The 7478-nt window shown below is 45.3% G+C and overlaps 1 long non-coding RNA gene across 1 annotated transcript; it reads left to right on the forward strand.

Annotated features, from left to right (window-relative positions):
* Positions 1-1812: 1812 nt before the first annotated feature.
* On the forward strand, positions 1813-2660 carry LOC307033864. Its single transcript, XR_013806686.1, has 2 exons — positions 1813-2267; positions 2362-2660. It is a non-coding gene; the product is annotated as an uncharacterized lncRNA (long non-coding RNA).
* Positions 2661-7478: the final 4818 nt, after the last annotated feature.

Raw genomic sequence — 7478 nt, forward strand, 5'->3', positions numbered from 1 at the left:
AGATAAATAGTAGCAGTTCTCACTATGTGTTAAATATCTTTGCCTTCAATACATTAAATTAGAAAGCTGACAAAATCATTTTGCTTGTTAACATCTAAATGTAACTTTTTGCATGGAAAAAACCCTCAACTTAACTGAGGTGTAGGTGATCTAGTATTTAGTATTGTTTAATGGAATGTATATCAGTGTATTAAAGTCAATACTTCATTTATTTAAACCAATATCTTTCTTGATTCTTTATACAGTATGAAAGAAAGAGTCTTTGTACCTGAGCTGAAGTTCACTGCTGTGAGGAGTCCAGTTCTGTCTCTCACTCTCTGGTCCAGCCTGTCTGCATCACCTGGACACCTTAAACAAACAGATATATATGTAAAGTACCATGTGTACAAACAATATAACGGATTCTCTTCTGTTGAACATGTTGGATTGTGTATTGTCCGAGTCAGGGTCCTTTTTATTCTACTGTAACTTTGGAAGTTGTGTTACCAATGCTTACTGTTTATTTGATACCCATTTGGTAATGCAATTAATAAAAACAACAAGGTTTGGGTTCGTTCTTCAGATGACTGTGACGTTAACGTGTAAGCTCAATAATGAACTCCAGCTCAACCAACCATATTGTAATATCTAAGTAATCATCTTGAAATATGAAATTAATAATTGTAATATACACACATCTTATTGTGAGGTTGATTTCACGTACACTACTTCGACATTAGCTTGTCTACATACTTGAGCATAGCCAATTTAAATTAACCTTTACGATGCGTACAGTTCCTACCTACATAATAAAATATCTCTAAGTTACAAGGATGTAACCTTATTTTATCAACCTCAAACAGAAGCCGTTTGTTCAACAGTATCATCCCACTTAACGCTTAACACTTGTCTATTTAGTTTTAACCTTTATATATACAGTCTATGATTTTAACTTGGAGGCTACGATTAGCATCGTTAGCACCGATGTAGCTACCACTCGCTTACACGCTAACCCAAGCCTTAACATTAATTACGTAGCTGATTAAAATCATTAACACATAAATAAAGTACTCAAATTTCATTTACCGCAAAACCGCATTCATGCACCGTCTGTCTTAACCGCAGAGCGAGTCACAATAGTCCGATATATAAGCATGAAGAACAAACAAACACGGCCGGGGTCAAGTTGTGTTCTCTGGATGAACTGAGCAGGCAGAGTCCCTGTAGCTTCACGGAGCAGCTAGCAGAGAGACAAGAAGCTAGCAGCAGCAGTCACTTGACAGAGCTGTCACTCAATGTGACCACGCCCTAATTTATGAAACATTTTAAGACCGAATATAAATAAAAGCGTCGCGTTAGAAAACAATTCACTCACAGATTCATAATCATGAAGGTGGAATCCAACTATATCCATAATAATATTTATTGCATCCATGGGTAGAAACAGGTTTTTTTCTGCTTTAAAATTGGGCATTTTAACATGGGGATCTATGGAAATTGCTCCTTTCTGCAGTCATTGCCTATCGGCCAATATATGAACTGCAGTTGGTGGCACTTCCGTGTTGGCGTCCCGGCTCTTCCCCAGAGTTTGCCGCTTGGTTATACCACAAGGTGAGTTCCTTTTTATTTCCTGCTTCTTCCCACACATGCTCTCCAGTACAGGTTAGCTCTGAGTGTTAGCGATGCTAATGTAGACATGCACCGATCATATTGCGTCCAAAACAGTCGGGCATTGTTTCTCATAGTGTCACAAAGTGAATAAAGTCATTATGTTAGACATTGGGACGGATGGTTAAACCCTGTATATAATTGTTGCATGTTACATATCGTGTTGTGATTTTAATGTTGTGCGCTATATAGCGATGAACTCTTTTTATTTGCATGCTCGTTTAACCTCCTCAACGAAGTGTCACAACAAAAACACAGACACTACTGATTGATGCACCGGCACCCAATGAAAATCAGCGATCTCATTCGCCAGTTGCCAAATCCACTCCCCCATAAATACGCCGACTACCTGCTAGACGAGAGCTTTTCTTCTCTTGACAGTTGCTGCCTCACCTCGCCGCAGATCGGACCGGATCGAATCCCTCCTGCTCCTCCTCACCTCGCCGCAAATCGGACCGGATCGGATCCCTCCTGCTCCTCCTCACCTCGCCACAGATCAGACCGGACCGGATCCTTCCTGCTCCTCGCCAAGAATGGACCCCTGCAGTTCCTCTTCCTGTCGGCTGGACCAGACCCTCCTCTAACCATCGGATTCAACGCTCAAACAAACTCCAAATGAAGTGAAGTGGCTATTTCTCCTGCTTTTGCACGTGTGGTTTTATGTCACGAAAGTTACGTTGCTGTCCCCTGAGTCTCCTTTTGTTTGTTACCGAGGGCTCCGCGACCAGAGGATGACGGACAGTGTGGCGGGCTGGCAAAGTGGAAATCCCGGCACTAGATTTCCTGGAAGGGACTTGAACATTGCACTTCTGCCTGGCTAAAGGGGAAACCGGAGTGGAATTCGGTTCCAAGTGGGCAGGACTTTCAGGATTTTATAAACCCCTGCTTGAACTGTATTTCTTAAGTAACTGGTTTATATTCGTTGAACATTATTTTAACCTTACGCTATTTTAAGTATTTATCAAAGGAGTGTTTTTAAAGTAACTTTGTATAAATAAACCATTTTACACATATTGTGCTGTCCTTCTCGCTGTATTGGTGTGGCCGTGAATCCGAATCTTTGAATATAAATTTGATGTTAACAGGCCTCACTACGCTGTTACATTAGTGGCGTTGCCGGCAGGATTCCTTTTCCACATCATACAGTGCAGAATGGCAGATGAAGAATATGAAGCTGCAAGGCCCAGTGGGTCATCAGAAAATGGGGGCAGGCTAGAAAATAGTCAGCCTGTGGTAAACAGTGTTGGGCAAGTTACTTCCAAAATGTAATATATTACATATTACTTATTACTCTCTTTTGAAAGTAATAAGTTACATTACAATATTACTGTCTCTGAAATGTAATGAGTTACACTACTTTAGTTACTTTCACCAAAATAACCGCAAAAGAATAGCTAGGTATTTTAAATGCTAAAATGTTGTTTAGTGCAGCTCATTATGCATCCAGTGAAGGGCAATGTGGTATAGCATAACAACTGTGTAGGCCATTAAGGCTACTAACAACTTGTATTACACGGCTTAGTTGAATACTCCATTCTGATTGTAAATTCTTAACATGTGACACGTTGTTAATACAGCAGTACAGACCGCTGTCAAGGACTATAATGAAGGTTAACATATTGTAAATCAAGGCAAATATTATTTAAACCATGCTCATGGTTTGAAATGGCAAACATTGAAAGGCAAAAGTATTATTAAAACCATGTAGCCTACTACATCATCACCTTGGTCCCATCATATACACTGGGAAGAGAATATTTACTGTGCTTAAAAACTGGTATCACATCATCATGTGAGGTTGACTTTGTGACTTGGAGAACATTTCAGCTGCAACATCAGCTCGTTGATAATAAGCTTGGGATATGAGATCTTTTTGTAGCCATTCGTGGTGAAGGCATCTGTGCTAGTATTGTATGCATTATTTTTGACCCAACATTTCTACAGGCATGTTAGAATATGGTACTATTTTCAAATGAATATTTTAGCCATTGTCTATTTGTATACCACGAGCTGCAAAATGACCGCCTAACCCCACTGTACAGGCGGGTAGTTGTTTAGACATACCTGGCACCTGTGGGCCGCAGAGGGGCGGCGTAGTTTCGGGCGACGAAGACTGCTGCTCCGGGGCCGGCGAGTCAGGCGGGAGTAAGCTAGTGTCCACAACGGAGGGTAACGTGATGTCCGCATCTGACCTGTTGCTACTGTCTGCAGTAGATGCAGTGTTGCTGGCGTTTAGTGATGGTTGCTTTAACCATTTTCGTATAAATGATTATCCACAGATCAGATGTGTGTCACTGCTGTGGAAGCACTTTGGAAATGATGCACGCGCAGCGGAGCAGGTCACGCACACCTGACACAATTTGTTGTTTGTATTTTTCGCTACGTTCTCTTTTTTGAATGGTTGCATAACGTTCAACTTCCCCGAAGATCTCGACGCGAAGCCCGAAGGGTAAACACCAGGTTTACTAATCTACCCGCACAATTTGTCCGGTGTCGGAATGTCTCGCTATGTTAGTACATTCTTAAAAAACAAAACAGCATTTAATTTCGGGTTAAAATGTGTTGTAACTGCGTTACTGAGCATTGTAACGGGTAATATATTACCCACATTTCATTAGTAATGCGTTACATTACTTTGTTACAGCAAAACGTAATATATTACTGTAACTCCGTTACTTTTGTAACGCGTTACACCCAACACTGGTGGTAAATGCAATGATGATGCCTTGGTTTTCTACCCCACCCCCTAACAGACTAGCTCAGAGAGGCCATAACGCATCCTCCCCCAGACAACAAAGGTTTGAGTGGGACCAACATGGCCAACCTATTTGCAGAGGCTGTGGGCAGGCTGGCCATATTCAGAGAAACTGCCAGCATGTAAGGGGGCCGTTAAACTAACAGCCTCAGCCACTGAGAGCCATGTGGTTGGGGAGGGGAATCAGGGAAACCAAGCATACAGGCCCTCTAATGCTGGGGAGTGCCCAGGGGTTGACATGCTAGTAGCAGGAGTAAAATTGCCCTCCTTGCTTGATACAGGCTCACAAGTTACACTGTTTAGTGAAACTTTCTTTCAGAAATGGTTGAGTGGAGAACAGAAAAGAAACCCACAATATCTGCACTGGCTAATGCTCAAGGCAGCCAATGGACTAAAGATCCCTTACACCGGGTACGCCATCCTGGATTTCTCAGTGGGAGGAGTCACTGTGCCAGGTAAAGGAGTCATCATTGGCAAAGATGAGTTTTTGAAGGCGGAATATACTAGGGATGAATGTGATTTCACACTGCTGGAAAGAACTGTTTCAGGGTGTCCACCCCGGGCTGACTACATTCGGAGCCACCATGTCCCAACAAGCCAAAGGAGAGTGGGAACGTGCCTTTGCTGTCTGCCAAAAGGTGTCACAAATCGATTCCTCGGATGGACCGGTGGGAGTGGCCAGGTTGACCCGCCAGGAATCAGTGGTTGTGCCTCCAAACAGTGAGATGGTGCTCTGGACACAGCTGTATGGGGCGGAAACCAGAAAGAGATGACGAGTGGCAGGTAGCCCGCACCGTCACCTAGGTGGTGAAAGGACGGCTCCCCATAAGAGCATGTAACCCAAATCCTTACCCAGTCATAATACCCCAACGGCGCCCGCTTGCTAATGTCTTCCAGGTTGAACCAAGCCAGATTCGGGGAGAAAAGGACCTTGTACTGAAAACCAAAGACCCAGGTGTAGTAGAGGTGGAAGTCCAGGTGAACCGGGTCACCGTTGAAGGCCAGCATCCAGTTAACCTTCTAAAAGGGGAGGGATTGTCGACTGAACAACAGCAGAAAGTGGACTCCCTGTTGCAGCGATGACGGGATGTCTTTGCAGCAGGGGATGAGGATTTTCGTCAAACTGATGCAGTCCTCCACTCCATCCCCACAGGCTCTGCACCACCTAACTGGGAGTGCTACAGGCCAATCCCACCAACCCTCTACCCTGACTTGAGGAGCCTCATCCAAAACATGTTGGACACAGATGTTAGCAAGGAAAGCTCCAGCCTTTGGGCGGCACCCATCGTATTGGTAAGGAAGAAAGATGGATCCTGGCGCTTCTGTCTCGATCACAAGTCTCAAACAAGCTGCTTGGTACTCCACTCTGGACCTCGCCAGTGGATTTTGGCAGGTGGAAATGGACCCAAAAGATCGGGAGAAGACGGCATTCACTGGCAAACTTTGACTTTGACTTGAAATATCGCCCTGGCTCTGCAAACCAGAATGCTGATCTTTTGACAAGACGCAGAGCCCACCCAGCAGACCCAAGCAGAGACAGCAGTGGTGGAATCGGAGGACACCCCTGAAACTGAAGACCATTGGAAGCATTGTCAGGAAGGAGACCAAGCACTGGTCCAAGTAAAGGGGTGGGTGGCAAGAGGACACTTCCCACTACCTGAGGAGAGGAAAGCCAGTCAGGCTGCAGTAAAACGCCTCTTGCGAGAATGGAGCCGGTTATACATCCAGGAAGGTGTGTTGAACCGGAGAACCCAAGAGCGTCATACTGGGCTGAACCTCTCCTAAGTTGTGGTGCCCACTGACAAGACACAGGAGCTGTGGGAAAAGTATCACCAAGCCTCAGGGCACATGGGCATAGCCAAGATTGATGCCCTGCTGACTTTCTATTGGGTAGGGATGGGAACTGACCTACAGACATGGGCGTCCAATTGTGTGAGCTGCACTGAACAGAAAAAGGGCCCAGAGGTAAGAGCACCTTTGGTTCCTATCCTAACATCATGCCTTTTGGAAATTGTCTCAATCGACTACCTGTCTCTTGGCCGGCATGGCGACACTTACCCTTATCTATTGGTTATGACTGACCTTTTCACAAAGTATGGATGGGCTATCCCTACAAAAGACCAGACGGCAGCCACCACAGCTCGTGTTCTTTGGCGACACCTCATCCAGCCATGGGGTTGCCCGGAACGTATCCTGTCTGACCAAGGGGGAGCCTTTGAGTCAAACCTGGTAGCACAGCTGTGCAGCCTTTATTGGTGTGTGAAGGTCCGAACCACACCCTACAGGCCCCAAGGAAATGGGCTGTGAAAGATTTAACAAGACTCTGTTGTCTCTTCTAGGATCATTGAGCTTGGAGGACTAAGTACAGTGGCCAGGCCACTTGCCTTCTCTGCTGTATAACATGTATGTATAGATGTATAACAGTATGTAGATGTATAACAATACTACTCATGAAACGACTGGAATTACCCCACATTTTGTAAGGTTTGGCCGGCATGCCCGCCTGCCTGTTGAAACTGCGGTGAGAGCACCACCACTGACTCAGAGACATGACCTGGTAGGCTGGGTACATCAGCATAACCTGACCTTGCAGAGAGTCTACAAACAAGTGGCAGCAAGGACCAAAGCAAACAGACTGTGAGACAAGGACAGGTACGATCGGAAAGCAAAGCACCTCCCCTTGTTACCCGGAGAGCAGGTGCTGTTGCGAAATTTCCGCCGCAGAGGGGAGGGAAAGTTGGGGCCCCACTGACAGCCCCAACTCTATGTTGTTCATGATCAACTATGCCCCGGCCTGCCAGTTTTCCAGATCAGGCCAGAAGGAAAAGAAGGCCCTATTAAGACAATCCATCGTCACCATCTTAGGCCTTGCCCTTTCGATCCACCTGAAGTACCACATCATACCCCAGAGATTGAAACAAACTCATTATTCCCCAATTCGCTACTTCCTAGGCCCCTGTTGTCGCCTTTGACCCTTGTGCCCATAGTAATTGCTCCTCCCACAGGTCCCTTAGGAGAGGACCCTGTGGCCCCACAAGAGCAGAGAAATGCATCACCCCTACGAAGGTCTCAGAGA

This window comes from Notothenia rossii (assembly GCF_949606895.1).
Source record: "Notothenia rossii genome assembly, chromosome: 3".
NCBI classification, from domain to species: Eukaryota; Metazoa; Chordata; class Actinopteri; order Perciformes; family Nototheniidae; genus Notothenia; species Notothenia rossii.